This window comes from Phyllopteryx taeniolatus, chromosome 4, assembly GCF_024500385.1.
Source record: "Phyllopteryx taeniolatus isolate TA_2022b chromosome 4, UOR_Ptae_1.2, whole genome shotgun sequence".
Taxonomy (NCBI): Eukaryota; Metazoa; Chordata; class Actinopteri; order Syngnathiformes; family Syngnathidae; genus Phyllopteryx; species Phyllopteryx taeniolatus.
In genome coordinates, this window is record NC_084505.1 from 21,359,703 (window position 1) to 21,375,034 (window position 15,332).

General features: G+C 40.5%; 1 protein-coding gene and 1 long non-coding RNA gene across 4 annotated transcripts in view; both read left to right on the forward strand.

Moving 5' to 3' along the window:
• frg1 (FSHD region gene 1) overlaps positions 1-15,332 on the forward strand; it is a 436,830-nt gene that overhangs the window by 315,240 nt on the left and 106,258 nt on the right. The window lies entirely within an intron of this gene.
• Positions 1-15,332, forward strand: part of LOC133476731 (uncharacterized) — a 120,608-nt gene that overhangs the window by 25,436 nt on the left and 79,840 nt on the right. For 2 of the 3 annotated variants that reach the window (XR_009788133.1, XR_009788135.1), the window contains exon 3: positions 6,473-6,553. The exons of the other annotated variant lie outside the window; for it this stretch is intronic. This is a non-coding gene — a long non-coding RNA (uncharacterized LOC133476731). The remainder of the gene's footprint in view (positions 1-6,472; positions 6,554-15,332) is intronic. 3 annotated transcript variants of the gene reach the window in all.

The following is a 15,332-nucleotide window of genomic DNA, read 5'->3' on the forward strand; positions in this document are numbered from 1 at the left end:
TACTACAAAAATATAGTGGTATTTTTTTGAGAATATTTTTTTTATTTTTTCAAGAATAAAGTCATATTTTTAAGGAAAATAATCTAATCAGAATATTTTGATAAGAAGTTGTATATTTTAATAATAGTCTTGTTTTTCATTTAGAAAAAAATGACAAGAATAAAGGCATATATATAATGTGGACTTGACCAGATTTTTGTAATCGCAATCACAAGAATAAATGATATTTTTTGAATATGCTGAGACTAAAGTCGTTTTTTTTGGTCAGATAATGACTTTTTGAATTTGGAAAAAAGGTGCAAAATATATTTGTTACAATGATGAATTCATATTTATCTGAAAGGTCCTGGAATTTGGAAGCCTGTCAATAGACCTCATTTGAGCTAGCATCAAAGGATCAACACCACTGAGTAAAGTCGTAGACTCTGTTACCTTAGCACGCTTATCTGTCAACCTTTCCTAACAGATTGTACTGTGAAATAATTACTGACTGATCATGAGAGTGAAAAAACCGTGATGTGGCACAAAGTTAGACCGGGAAGCGTATTTCCTTGAGTTTGTGTGTGTTTTTCCTGCTGACAAGATAAGCGCCCAGAGAGAAAATCTCTGGCAAAGTGCCGGGCTTGCCGGGTGCACACCTGCAGACCGCAGATTAGCCGTGAATGATCTGAAAAGGGAGCCTCCGCCGATGGCTCTCACTCGCTAATCTGCCGTTTTCATCACAAGCCTTCTTATTTCTGTTTGGCTCCGCCGCTGATGCCGCTTCTCGTAACTTCTCTGGATGTGCAGGATAAACTCCTTGGCTGGACAGTCACGACTCAAATGTTCTCAATGACGAAAACTGGAATCCTTCTTTCATTGAAATTCAATGGAACTTTTTTCCCTTTTGTCTTGGAAGCAAGGTTTGATTCTGCTTGCAATTCGGCAAAATCTCCAGGAAATGAGCCGTAAAAGGGCCACTTCCTACCAAAATGCCAGACTTCCTGTGTCTTTTCAGGCATGGCTTCTTCAGAATTTTTTGTGGGTCTACTCATGATAGACATGTCTACAAAATGTGATGTTTCTCATTGAAACATCCTTCGTGAGATGAATTTTGAATGTGACCTTGTGGATCGTAGTTATCGTTTGGCGTTTTATGGCGGCTCATCAGACTTTTTCATGCAATGACGAAAACGCCCAATTTTTCACAATTTAGCTTTACCCATCTGTCTAGTATGTAAGGTTTACATTTTGCAGCAATCAGACAAGTTTGTTTTTGAAGGACCCCCAGAAATGGTCAAGATGACCCTAAAACGTCTGCTTCAAACCAACATCGCTGACTTCCTGTCTCTTTTCGGGCAAGGTTTCTTGGGAATCTTTTGGTGGATCTACTCACGATAGGCATAGCTACTGAACTGGCCACAGGAGCTGACTTTTCAAAATCATTCCACACGAAAACGTACGCAGTTGTCGTTGGAAAAGTTGAGAGGTAGGAAAAAGGTCTTACTTCATTCGAGTAGCTTCTTTGCGTCGAGGTGAAATGTGGATTGTTCTCTTGTACGTAGCCTTCAAATCACATTTATTTAGTCTGCGTCGACCCCTCTAAAATAAAGTCCAACTTCATGATCTTGAACGGAACCTTTTCATCCCATACTTGATGAGTACGTTGCATTCCGGTCAGGTCTTTGCACTTTAATACCAACTTCTCACAGCCGACTTTATAGAACGAGACCCCGGTGGGCTGTGGCCGACCCTTCGGAAGCTAAGCTTGACTTCGACCAGCTTTTAATAAATGTCATTAAACGGGCCCTCGCAGCTCATTTCACAGCATGTGCTCAGAATAATCATCAAACTTTGACTCCGTTTACATTAGAAAACAAAGCTTGGCAATTTCTGTCTAGGATACTTGTTTCTGAAAGGAGCCCATTTTGACAAAATCCATAGGACGTGTTCTGGAATTTGCCCCAAAATGGCTGTTTCACACCAAATTCGCCAACTTCCTGTTCGATTTCCAGCAGAGGTCATTGAGATTTTTGTATGTTCTGTTATGATAGACGTCCACCCAGTTTCATGATCATTGGTGAAGCTAACTTTCCAGGCACCTTTTTTTTATGAATTTTACTAAAATGGCTGGCAACCAGTTCGGGGTGTACCTCGCCTCCTGCCCGATGATAGCTGGGTTAGGCTCCAGCACTCCCGCGACCCTTGTGAGGAGAAGCGCGACAGAAAATGGATGGATGGCTGCTACAAAGCAAAATGTCCTGTTCAATTTCAGGCATGGGTGTTTTCAAGACTTATTCCTGTCTCCTTTGAAAACAAAGTTGTCCAGCCAATCTTCGTGTCCATTGGTGAAACCGGTGTACGGGGCAAATGTTTTCCAACTTTCCAAGCCTCTTTATCATGGAATTCACCCCTGGAATGGCTGGATCAAACCAAAATGAACGACCTTCTGTGCACATTCGGGCACGGGTCCCGGAAATGTTGTTGTGCGTGCTTTTACTTACTACACCCAATTTGGTGGCCATCTGTGAAACAGGTGTACATTTTTCAAACTTTCCTTTGAGGCCCCAAAAAGGCAATTCACTCTTCCGATGCTGACAACTCCAAGAAGGCCTTCACACTTCCTGATGCGCAAACCCTTCAAAACAAATCCCGCAATTAGTCCTTGTTTGGAACTCTGCCATGCTCAAGGTCAACAGACAGTAGGTTAATTGGTCCCCAGAGGAAGAGTTTTCTTGCGTTTAAAAGTCATTTTAAAGTTCAGGGATGTTGTGCATCGACTGGACGTGAGCCGGGCAGGAAAGTCCAACGGAGGAAATCAACAATGGAGGCCTGCACTGAGATTCGGTGCAGTGCCCAGCGGAGATTGATTGTGTGCTTTGCATGTGTGTGTGGCATGCCGCGGCTTAGCGCTCAGGCCAAGCAGATGCAAAGGCGACCCGTCAGGTGGCGAGCAGCGACGAGACGGGATGGTATTAACCGCGTTTCCACCGAGCGGTACAGTTCAGTTTACCGCAGTATGGTGTGAACTGGTAAAAAATGAGAAAAACTGAAATGGTGAAAACGTTACACTATATCTGCATGGTTGTCAGTCTTTGCACATGCTTTCAGCAACTATTTTCAAACATGTGTAATGTAATGGAAACAAATCTCTGAATTTACTTTACAGGGACTTTAATATTTTCTTTCTCTCTTCTTTATTATTAAATATACATTTAATACTATATCACAGCTAAAAATGTTTTCTTTTTAAAGTGCAACATTAATAGTTTGTGTCCTTTTTTTTAGGAAAGGAACAATGAAACTAAATATTTCATAATAAAAAAAATCTCTTTTATGGAAACGAACATTGCATAAATATGGAATAATGTAACACCTTAAATATTTTCTTTTTAGTAATGTGCAACATAAATAGTGATTTTTAGAAAATGAATAGTGATCTAGATATTTAATAATATAATATTTAAGTCTTTTCTTTTTAGGAAAGTGCAACTTTAATGGTTTGTTTTTGGGTGGAAAGGAACAGTGCAATAAATACTGAATAATATAACAGATAAAAAACATTTTTTTGTAAAAGTGCTGCATCAATAGTCTTTTTGGGAAATTAACAATGAAATATAACAGCGTAAATATGTTCCTTTTAGGTAAGTTCAATGTCAATAAGTATGTTCAACTCAGTGAAAGGGAACAATGTCAAGTTAAAGTGGAATAAATGTTTCATCTGCAGTTTTCAATTTCCTCAGGAGCTGAGCATGTGGTCTCCGTATGTGTATATTTGCATACAAATAGATTTTTGGGAGCACGCGAAAGCATCTAATGCTGCTTCTATTGTTTAGCCGGAACTCCCCACGCAGACGTGCATGACTACTTCACATAATGGCCTTCCCGTTGGGCAGCCATTTTCCATCTCTGAGGCCTGAAGTTTAACACCAGGCGTTCACTTCTGCGCCCTGTCGTGTTGACAGCAATTGTCAGCACCTTTTAAAAAGGTCTTTTTCCATGTCTGTGCCATTTATACAGAAAAGTGCCCGTAGGATGAAGAATTCCAAATTGACACTCACAGACACTCGCCCCTACCGTCCTGTTGTGTTGAAAGCCCTATTAAAACACGTTTATTTTTGTGGCTAAATGTCACTGCCTCAATTTTGCTAGATATCTTTTGTGTACGACAGATCCAGGCCCTGATTGATTGATTAATTAATGAATTGACCGATTAATTAGTCTTAAGTTTCACTAGTACTTACTCCGGGTGATCCTACGTGACTGAAGCACACCAGCACCAGCTGACGGTCCAACTAAGCTAATTTCTTTAGCGTACCTTGTGGCTAGATTAACTTGGTAAATCCTCTTTGGGTCGCTCACTTTGCAGGATTTGTCGTGGAAGACAAGCAGAAAACATGGACCGACGGGGCTTACGGGAGGTAATCGAGTCTGAGCCAATCAGTGATCTTCCAAATCCTTCTGTTTTGCACCGGTTACAAGTTCTTGTTTCGAACAAACCAAAAATAAACAACGGTAAACCTGAGCTGCTAATTCTGCAGAGAAGAGTACTTAAATGCTAACATGCCCAATGCGTTTTTGTGTAGCGTAGCATCAGAAAAACAGTAACGGTGCAACTGTAATGTGAGCAAACATTGGCTATATGCGAGCTAGCATTAGTCTTGTTTTTTGATGGTAGCTTAGTTGATTCCTCATGTTTTTGTTTTTAATCCGAGGTAGTACTTTTTTATTTGTAGTAGGATTACCAAAAAATACATATAAATACATATAAACTTCACATTTTGTTTCAGATTTATTTAAAAAAAAAAGTTATCTATAGCCTTGGAACAGGTTTGTTGATTCCTTCTGTTTTTTGTGTGTGTGCGTTTTTTGTTGTTGTTGTTGTAATTAGCATGTCTGCAATACACGCTGATATGTCAGCTAAAATTAGCTAGTAAATACAGCTGTTTACGTTCTCGATTATGGTATATGTAATTATGGTATCGAAGCCTAATAATATTTTCTTCTTGTTTTGGTTACCTTTAATACCCATCTTTCCAAATGCTACCCTTAGCCACGTGGCATACAAAAGATGTGGAGGACAAACATTTGCAAACTGAAAAAAATATATACCTTTTGTGTGTTTTTTTTTTTTGGCTTAGCTGCTTAATCATCTGTTTTTTTTTTTTCGATATTAACATCTCTATACCTTGAGTACAGCATGAGTACAGAAGAGTGGTTAGTATAACTGCCTCACAGTTCTGAAGTAGGGGGTTCAAATCCTGGCACTGGCCTTGTGTGGCATTTGCATGTTCTCCCGTGCCTGTGTGGGTTTTCTCCAGTTTCGTTTCATTCCGCAAGCATCGAGCTAGCTAGCTGACATTAGCGAGTAAATTAATTTGGTGTCTTACAGTATATTTCCCTTTTATGAGATGCCTACATTGCCAGACTCAGGCATTCGAAGTTATTTAATGCTTCAAAGAATAGTAGCCTTTAAAGTTATTTAATACTACACAGTTAGCTTCTTAGCTAGCTGGCTGTGTGTATTGAGCTTTTATTTAGTTTATCTATTCATTGTGCGGGTTAGCTAACATCAGCTACCCCACACAGTTGTTTGGAATGTATTTATTGATTTATGTTTGTTTCTATTTTTCTCTCTTTCTTCCACAACCATGGATAAAATGTGTCACAAACTTCACAGTTTTTTTTCACCTCCCTTGTTCTTTAAATCTAACAGATCTTTCGGTCGCAATTAAACTGGTTCCGTTACTTTGTGGAACTGTTTTGACACGGGCCTCTATTAAGAAACACAAACGGGCTTTTATATATCGTGATTAACACCTTTCCATTGAGCTATTTGTTTGAATTCATTTGTGAGCGAGCGGCTCATTAGGACACATCCAGAGAGGAAAGAAAATACACCTGGTGGCTTTTTATTATGGAAAATGAGCGCTTGGTGGAAACAAGTTATGACAGTCAGAAGCGAAAAAAGGACTCACTCTGTGTTTAAGTTGCCACTATGAGGAGAAGTTGAATGTGAGAGAATGATAATTTATTTGCTCATAAAAGTTGGCTTGCTCCTGAACAACTTTCCCCCACCACACGCACGCACGCACGCAAACCTGCAATGAGGGCTACGCCCCTGAATACAAAGAATTGTGTAAAAATAAAAAAAGACAAGTACAAGTACTGATTGAACTTCTTGACCTAAGTAATACTGTAGTAAGAAAGTCCACACTCTGAAATGTAATTGACACTTTTTTTCTATTTACATCTTCTTTTTTTCACTCCATGCTGTCATCCGTGGAGTTTAAAAAAGTAAATTTTGAGAAAGGAGTAGGAAGTATAGATTACTGTTTTCAAATGTAGAAACTAAAAGTCAAAAGTCGTCAGAAAAATAAGTAAATTACAGATAACTGAAGAATCTACTTAAGTATGTGACGAAAGCTCCGTGCTTTGTTGCGTCCTACCACTGATGAAATGATTTTATTTGTTATTTTCTTTTTCTTTTTAGCTACAAGGGCGTAGTGAATGTGAATAGAAAGGACCTGCCTCGGCGGCCTTGTCGTCGTCCTTGATCACCATGGCGATAAAGGTGGGAAAAATGAATAAATCAAGTACGCAGTGACACCCTCCACCTCTGATTGAGTGAGATCACTGGCCCTTAATCAGGACTAATTGACTGTATAGACAAGGCTGAAGAAGTATCATTGACATCTGAGCGTATGTTTGAATAGAAAGGTTTCGTTTTCACTTTCATCTTTCAAGCTTGACTTTTACGGACTGAAAACCTGACACGTGAAACGATATCACAATGTGTTGGTTGTGATTATGGAGAGGGGAAATATTGCTTCAGAGTCTCAGGTGTGAAAACTCCAGCATTGCGGAATACCTTTGCACCTTCTCTGTTATGGATAGAGACATTAACGGTGTAATGTTCAAGGTTAGGGTTACTGTTGGAGGTTAAAGGGTAGGAGAAAGGATTATGTTAGTGTTACGGTTAGAGGTTAGGTTTATGGGTTAGGTTTAGAATTTAATGGGAAGGGGGTCAAGGTTAGGTGATTAGGATTAAAGGTTAGGGTTTCAGTTGTTGTTAGCTCCTTCACAAAATGCTAATGCTATACTATGAATGTGAACTTTAAAAGATCATTGTCTGTCTCAAGGCGACATGATCAATAAGTCACCGGCATAAAAACTTCTCATTAAAAATTATATTGTGGAAAAGAATGACATTCATGACGTTCATTCTCGTTAGTGGGTGCCTTTAAGGCGCCACTAGCGTGTGGATCAATAATGTAGCAGTGGACAAGGACACAAATAAGCATCAAAGCGCTTGGCGTGCTCGAGGCGGGAATAGATTAGCAGCATAATCAGAGGCTAAACCTGTCACACTGCACCGGATTAGCCTTAAATCATGCTAATCACTACATCGGCGTTAGCTCTCGGTTAGGTTTTACCCGCCCACAGTTGTCTCTGTTCAAATAAGTGCACTGTCTGCTGGAGAACCCTAAAAGAAAGGTGAACAGATGCTATCTCAACACCAGTGACAGACAGAACGCTGCGATAACAACACTGATTAGCCTCGGTGGAAATTGGACAGATTGACATTCTATTAACACTCCGATGTCTCAATCCAATCAGTAAGCTTTTAAATAATTGAAGCAATGTCTTCAGTTGTGTGCTAAAGTTGATTTGTCACTGAATTTCATTGAAAGGCAACTGATAAGTGGAAAACGTATTCCCTTCACCAAGCATTAAGCTGTTTTTGCCTAGATTTGTTAGCGCTCCTGCTACAAACTACATAGTTACTAATAATACCGCTACTGACTACTACTTCAGTCAAATCCTTAACACTCATTCAATTATATTTAGAACTTCATGGAGTTTAGGTTAGGGTTTGTGTTTAGAGGATTCAAGTTAAATTGAGATTTGGGTTCTGGTTTAGGTTCAGGCAAGGGGTCTGAGTAAGAGTTTACGTCTGTTTTTAGGCTCAAGTTTAAATTCAGGTAAAGGCTTCAGTGAGGGTTGGGATTATAGTTACGGGATTAATTTTGGTTAGGGTAGGGTATGGTTTTAGTGAGACTTTAGGATTGGGTTTGGGTAAGGGTTAGCCTTTGAGTTAGGTATAGATTTGGGTAAAGGGTTGGGTTTGGTGTTGTGGTTCAGGCAAGGTTTGCAGTGGAGGTTGAGGTTTGGTTTTCTGTCAGGGTTTAGGTTCAGGCTATGGTGTCAGTGAAAATTTAGGTTTTGAGTGAGGGTTTGGGTTTTTCTTCGGGTTCGGGAGAGGGTTAAGGTTAGGGTATGAGTTGGGCTTTAGGTTCATACTGGGGTTTCAGTGGGGGATTAAATTTGCGTTGCAGGCGTTGGGTTTTAGATTAGCGCTACATTTTCAGATAGAGTTAAGGTTTGGGTCGGGGCCAGGATCTTTGTGAGAGTTTAGATTTGGGCTTGATTGGTTTTCAGTTAGGGTATGAGTTAGGGTTTAGGTTCAGGGTTTCGGTTTGAGTTATCAGCTACTTAGATCGCTTCCTGCTACTGTTTGAGTTATGATTTTTACCTGAGGTTTGGGTTTAGTTTAAAGGTCCCATGCCACCACAATCAATTTTCTCTGCTGTCTTTTGCAGAACATATGTTAAAAATAAGTCTGTGACCTGGTTTAAATTTGACATCTTTGCAGTTTGTCGATTGAGTGCAAAAGGTGCTAAACGCATAAGGCATGCAAAACGACCAGATCAGATTTCCATGTATTTGTGAAATCAAAAGTTGACTCATTATTCAAGTACCCGCCTACTTCGTGCTCACTACACACCCACTCATCTCGGGAAAAGTTGCTGAGTGGAAACGCCGCTGCATCTTCTGCAAAGCTTAAACTTGGCGTCACCTGTCAAACTCAGAGAAGTTGAGGAATAAATTGCTTCAATTTATTTCTGGAGAAGTTCCTAAGCATTTCCTAAGCAGACTTGTGCTTTGTTTGGGCCCGTTTCTGCCAATTTCGTAGAGGACGGCCTCATAAAATAAGCTTTCAGTGCATTTCCGGGTTTGAAGCGAGCCAACCAGCTGGGCAGCCCGCACAAGCCATGCAAATACACTAGATAAAAGCATACCTGTTTTACAACGATACTTAACTATATTTATAATGTTGAATGTAACTTCTGTCACTGTCGAAAGAAATGACAGGTGAATGCCGCGAGTCAGTTACGTTCTGGAGATTGAATGGGAAGTCTACTCCTTTGTTTTACGTCCCCTCCTCCGTGGGGTTGTGACTTGTGAGTAGTGGATGAACAATCCAACGCTTGGTGAATTCTGCTTCACGATGATAGTTCAAGAACACCTCCCACACTCCCCGTTGAATGAAATGAATGCGAGGTCGCTAGGAATGTTTAGCCCGGCCGCCGAGGTATCGCCATTTGCCGACGGCCAGCCAGAGCCAATCTGTTTCCCATATTTCAGTTGGGAAACTGCGTGATCCAATCAGAGCCAAATTGATTTTAGAAATCCAGCTGTCCTGCTGCAAGTACGAAAAACAACACCAAAAGAAAAATGCTGCAAGATACAAATCCTGCAATCACAGAATCAAATGTTGCGTGTCGACAGCATACGCTTTAGTATGAAATGAGCAAGTTCCGACTAATTTCATCAACCTCCCCAACATGGTAGGCACGTCGCTTAGTCGGGCCGCGACGGGGCGCTGGCGTATCTAGTTTCAATGAAAGGCACCCCGTGGTCTCACATGTCTGCTGTGTCCCGGAGGTCGCGCCCCCTAGTGGCCTAGCAGACTTCCGTTGTGCAGAGTGAACGTGCAGCATTTCTCTCTTGCAGTTGTTTTGGGATTTTGTGTGTGTGTGTGTGTTTGCAGCATTTTTCCTTCACAGTTGTTTTCTGTAATTGCAGCATTTTTCTTTTGCTGTTGTTTTATGTGGTTGTGTGTTTTTTTTGCTTTGTGTCATTCCTGCATTTGCAGCATAGGGCCGTTTGCAGCACATTTCCCCCTGCCGGCTAAAACCCATTTTGACGCTTAAACAAGAACCCAAACCCTGACACATTGATGATAGACAACGAGACTCATCTTTCTCTAACGACATTGCACATAATAATAATAAAATCGAGGCTGTATTAGCTAGCTCTAATGTTCACTCCACAGCCTCGCCAGCAGTGGAGAGTGTTTGACAAATGACCAATTAGTATCATTTGAGACACAAATGCCTTTGCGTGTGCATGATGATGATGATGACGATTCAGAGACATTAAAGATGACCATGGCTTTAATCCAAATTCCTCGAGAAATGCTCGGGGCTGGTGACGATGATGAATTCAACGGCAGAATGGTGGTGAGCTGCAGCCGGCAAAAGGTACGCGCTATCAAAGCGCAATTTCACCCCGGATTAGCGCCGATACGCTAGTGGAACCGGACCCTTTAATGAATAGATGAAACGGAGTAATCGCGACACTTCAGTCAGCGTGATTAACAAGCGCCCGCATAAATTCAAAGCACCAGCCATTCATTCATTCATAAAGTATGTAGAGGAGCTATTACATAGAATTTCCCCAACAGGATTAATAAAGTATGTACCTAAAATTGTTTACTTGGCGTACAAGAGCAACCTTGAGTTTACGGTGCATCAGCATGTATTAACACGGGGCCTCTTCTGCTTTTTCGTCGTTTGTTTTTTGAGGTGACAGTACATAATACCCCAGTTGTCATTAACCCAAGATCTTGGGGCAAAATACCACCGTTCAAATTCATACAATATGTAAGACCTTTAGGACTTTAGTCCATGTTAAAGGATTAGCATTGAACCCTCTTTGCTTTTTATTTGGCTTTTTCTCCCAATGACACAATATGTTGTAATATTACCAGAAAGAAAAATAACACCTTTAAAAGTCCTACAAAAACGTCAACAATTGATGCTGGCTGAAATTAGGTCTACTGAAATCATTTTGAGGAGAATTTTGTACGACGAGATATTTTAGATTGATAACATTTTTGTCCTTCAGATTGTCCTCATGCTAATGGCTCCACGTTTAAGGTACGCTAATGAAACCTCTCGTCAGGCCTTTTGACAGATTTGGGCTTTCCGAGGAAAAGCGGCGCTCCCCTGCGGTAAATCATCACGGGGACGGGATTTCAGTGATATATTTAGACGGCAACCCTCCGACTGGAGCATCTGCGCCAAGTATGGCCTGCCGCGAACCTCCTTCGCCGCCTTGTCAGGAATGAAGAGTTGCCAGGAGGCTTTGGGCCACACGCGTGCCGCCTTTGCGACCGTCCCGCTGTGCTGCCGTCATGCTCCGTGTACTACGCCGGTGTTTTTGTTTCTGCCGAGTATCTGCAGCGGTCAACCTGCGGTTAGCTGTGCCTTTGGCAACATTGGAAAAATACCTCCTTAAAAGTCACATAAAATCTGAGACCTACAAATAAAGCAAAGAAGTTCACTTGGTTTTGAGTTTTGGATGACTTTTAAGGGGGTATTTTCACATAAAATCTTTCCTTCACAAATTTGGTCTAAAATGGTATGATGCAGCGTGGCAGAAAAAGCAAAGAATGTTCAGCGCAACACAAGGAAGTTTAGAGGAAGACGCGGTAGTCGAGAGGAACACAAATAATTCAAGAGGTACACGTGGAAGTTCAACGTAAGAGAAAAGGAAGCTGAGAGCAACACAAGAAGTCCACAGGAGCACAAGTAAGTAAATTCAAAGTAACTCAAGGGAGGTGAGAAGAATGTGAACAAGTTGAGACCAACATAGGGGAGGAAAACAATCAAGTCAAGAGGGAAGTTGAGAAAAAAGGAAGTTGAGAGGAGCACAAGCAAAGAAGGTGCCGCGTGAATCCCAGAAGGCTCGTGTTTTGTGTGACGTATAAAATGCGACATGTACAAGCCCAATTCCAATGAAGTTGGGACCTTGTGTTCAACATTAATCAAAACGGAATACAATGATTTGCAAATCATGTTCAACCTAGATTTAAATGAATACACAACAAAGACAAGCTATTTAATGTTCAAACTGATCACCTTGATTGTTTTGAGCAAATAATCATGAACTTGGAATTTGATGGCTGCAACACGTTCCCAAAAAGCTGGGACACGGACATGTTTACCACTGTGTTACATCACCTTTTCTTTGAACAACATTCAATCAACGTTTGGGAACTGAGGACACTCATTGTTGAAGCTTTGGAGGTGGAATTCTTTCCCATTCTTGCTTGACGTACAGCTTCAGCTGTTCAACAGTCCGGGGTCTAACATTGTCGTATTTTACACTTCACAATGGGCCACACATTTTCAATGGGAGACAGGTCTGGACTGCAGGCAGGCCAGTCTAGTACCCGCACTCTTTTACTAGGAAGACACGCTGTTGTAACACGTGCAGAATGTGCTTTGGCATTGTCTTGCTGAAATTAGCAGGGACCCGTCCGTGAAAAAGACGTTGCTCGGATGGCAGCGTATGTTTCTCCAAAACCTGTTTGTACATTTCAGATGGGTAAGTTACCCATGCCATTGGCACTAACACAGCCCCATACCATCACAGATGCTGGCTTTTGAACTTTGTGTCCGTAACAGTCCGGATGGTTCTTTTCCTCTTTGGCCCGGAGGACACGACGTCCACAATTTTCAAAAACAATTTGAAATGTGGACTCGTCGGACCACAGAACACTTTTCCTCTGTGCATCGGTCCATCTTAGATGAGCTTGCTTGTGAATGACTGAGCAATTGAGGGAAGCTCCTTTTCTAGCCAATCACGGCCCCCACCTGTTCCCGGTGAGCCTGTTCACCTGTGGCATGTTCCAAACGGGTGTTTGATGAGCATTCCTCAACTTTCTCAGCCTTTTTTGCCACCTGTCCGAGCTTTTTTGGACCGTGTTGCAGCCATCAAATTCAAAGTTCATGATTATTTGCTCAAAACAATCAAGTTGATCGGTTTGAACATGAAATATCTTGTCTTTGTAGTGTATTCAATGAAATATAGGTTGAACATCATTGTATTCTGTTTGTATTTATGTTTACCACAACGTCCCAACTTCATTGGAATGGGATTTAAAAAAAAAAAAAAAAAAACAGTCAAGAAATGGCTGGGTCTCGCTTTTGCATGACTTTCAAGGTCTTTGGTTAACAACAACAACAAATTCTACGATTGTATTGTGTAGCGTGGCCACAAAGAGAACAAAGGAGCAAAGGAGGTGCAACGTTATTCCTTTGATGATAAAGTCCAAGAGTTATGATTTTTGTATAACTTGAAAAAGTTGTATTTTTCCTCGACATGTTTCATTGACGACATTATTCTACAATTGTATTGTGTGATGTTGAAAAAAGGCCAAAGAAAAAGCCAAAATAAAATAATCATATAGATTACGAAAAACGATATTTTTACATAAATGTCAGTTTACGCTACTTTTTGGACTTAATTGTCGGGTAAATTGGGCAGTAATGTGATATGTTCTTTTGATGTTTAATAAAAAACAAAAATGAAAAATATAAATTGGGCCAAACTAGCAATTAGCATCCACGGCCGAGCATCTGATCACGTGAGAATGATAACGATCAGTAATTAGCTCCAAATGGGCACCGGTTGAGCTGGAGTTGAATGGCATGAGCCCGCAATTATTCAAATGGGCAATGTTGGGCATCTCTGCTGCTGCGGAATTAAAAGTCAAAGGCTAACCAAGCTTATTATTAGTCCTCATGAGGGCAATATCAAATGACCTTGTCCATCTTTTGCTATCCTTGAACCAATTTCCAAAGAAAACGAGAAATACGCTGGATTGAGACCCCGACGTCGGTTTGAACGCTGACATTCGTTGCTACCGTCGAGACGTTTTCCCCAAAATCCATTTCTGAAATGTATTGTTTATTGCAATACAAAAATGTACATTTTTAAACTTATGAAGCTCTAAAAACAATGTTATGCTACGATAGTATTGTGTAATCTCATCAAAAAGCGAAAGGAAAAGCAAAGAAGGTACATATTGGTACATAATGATTCCACCTTTTAAAAGTCATAGAAATGCATTTTTACTGAACATCTAAGGATTAACACTGTTTGTTTGGCTCTTTTTGACAACACTACACAATAAAATAGTACTCTCATGTCATTAGCATCAAAGTTCAGGGAAAATACCACCGTTAAAACTCATACTAAATGCGCCAAATGATTAACACTGTGCCTTTTTTTGGGTGCTTTTTCTTTGGCTTTGTTCCCGCACTAGTCAATAGAATGCTGCAATAATGTCAAATAAATATTTGAAATAGCTTGTTAGAAATATCACCTCTAAAAATCGTAGAAAAGGTGCAACCTTGTCGACTGTATTGACTTAACTTTAGTGCGCGTCAAAGGCTTAACCCTGTGCTTTCTTTGCTTTTTCTTTGGCTTTTTCCACATGACATAATGTAATTGTAGTAAAATGTTGCTAACTGAAAGTTTTGCAGAAAAAAAATACCATTTTTTTGAAGGTGTTCAAAAAGCATAATCTCGTGAATGAAAGCATTAACACTGTGCCTTATTTGCTTTTTATTTGGCTTTTATGCCACGCTGCATAGTACATTCACCAACAACCAATTTCAGGGAAAATAGCACCTTTTTGAAAGGTTTGAAGGTATTACTTTCCCCAAATTTCTGAATTTCGACGTTCGGTTTTTCTTTGGGCTCCTACGTACGTATGCGACTTCTTCGACTGTAGCGACGAACATCGCAATTGACTGTGAACTGTGACGTTCTTTCGTCAAATGACAAACAAAATTGCATTTATTTGCTATTAGCAAACTTACACAAGAGTGTCGTTCTAGTGTTAGCCTGGTAGGATTTTTCCCTCCACTACTGCACAAAGGGATGGCCCGTTTAATTGAATATGCTAATAATGCCGCCTAAACATAATGGCGACGGGGGAATACGAGCAGAGCGCTAACGCGTGTCAAGTGGGAGTGCTGATTCTTCCTCCTTCATTTGGATTATTGCTGGATTCTATTAGCACGCAAATGGAATATTGATCCCCGCTGACAAAGAGCTGGAATAACAACGGAATGCAAATGGGAAGAGACACAACAGTTGTGTCACTCTTTACAAGTCAGCAGAATTAATCAGTCTCCATTTCAAAAGGACATGTCATGAGAAAGGGATTTTTTAATACCTTGTATAAAATGAAATGTGAAATATTAAAAGGGGGGGAAAACACAAAAAAGAGATGTTAAAAGGGACATATTTTGGCAAAGTGACGTTTGAATTGCTTGTATACCAATATCTGGGTCTCTGGACCAAATGTGAAATAACAAAAATGGGAAAAAAGAAAAAGGCTAGAAAAGAAAGAAAAAGAAGGCAGAGGGGAAAAAACCCCATTCCCGAATTCATTCGTTGGGGCGGCCTGCTGATGAAGTGCTGCCTCC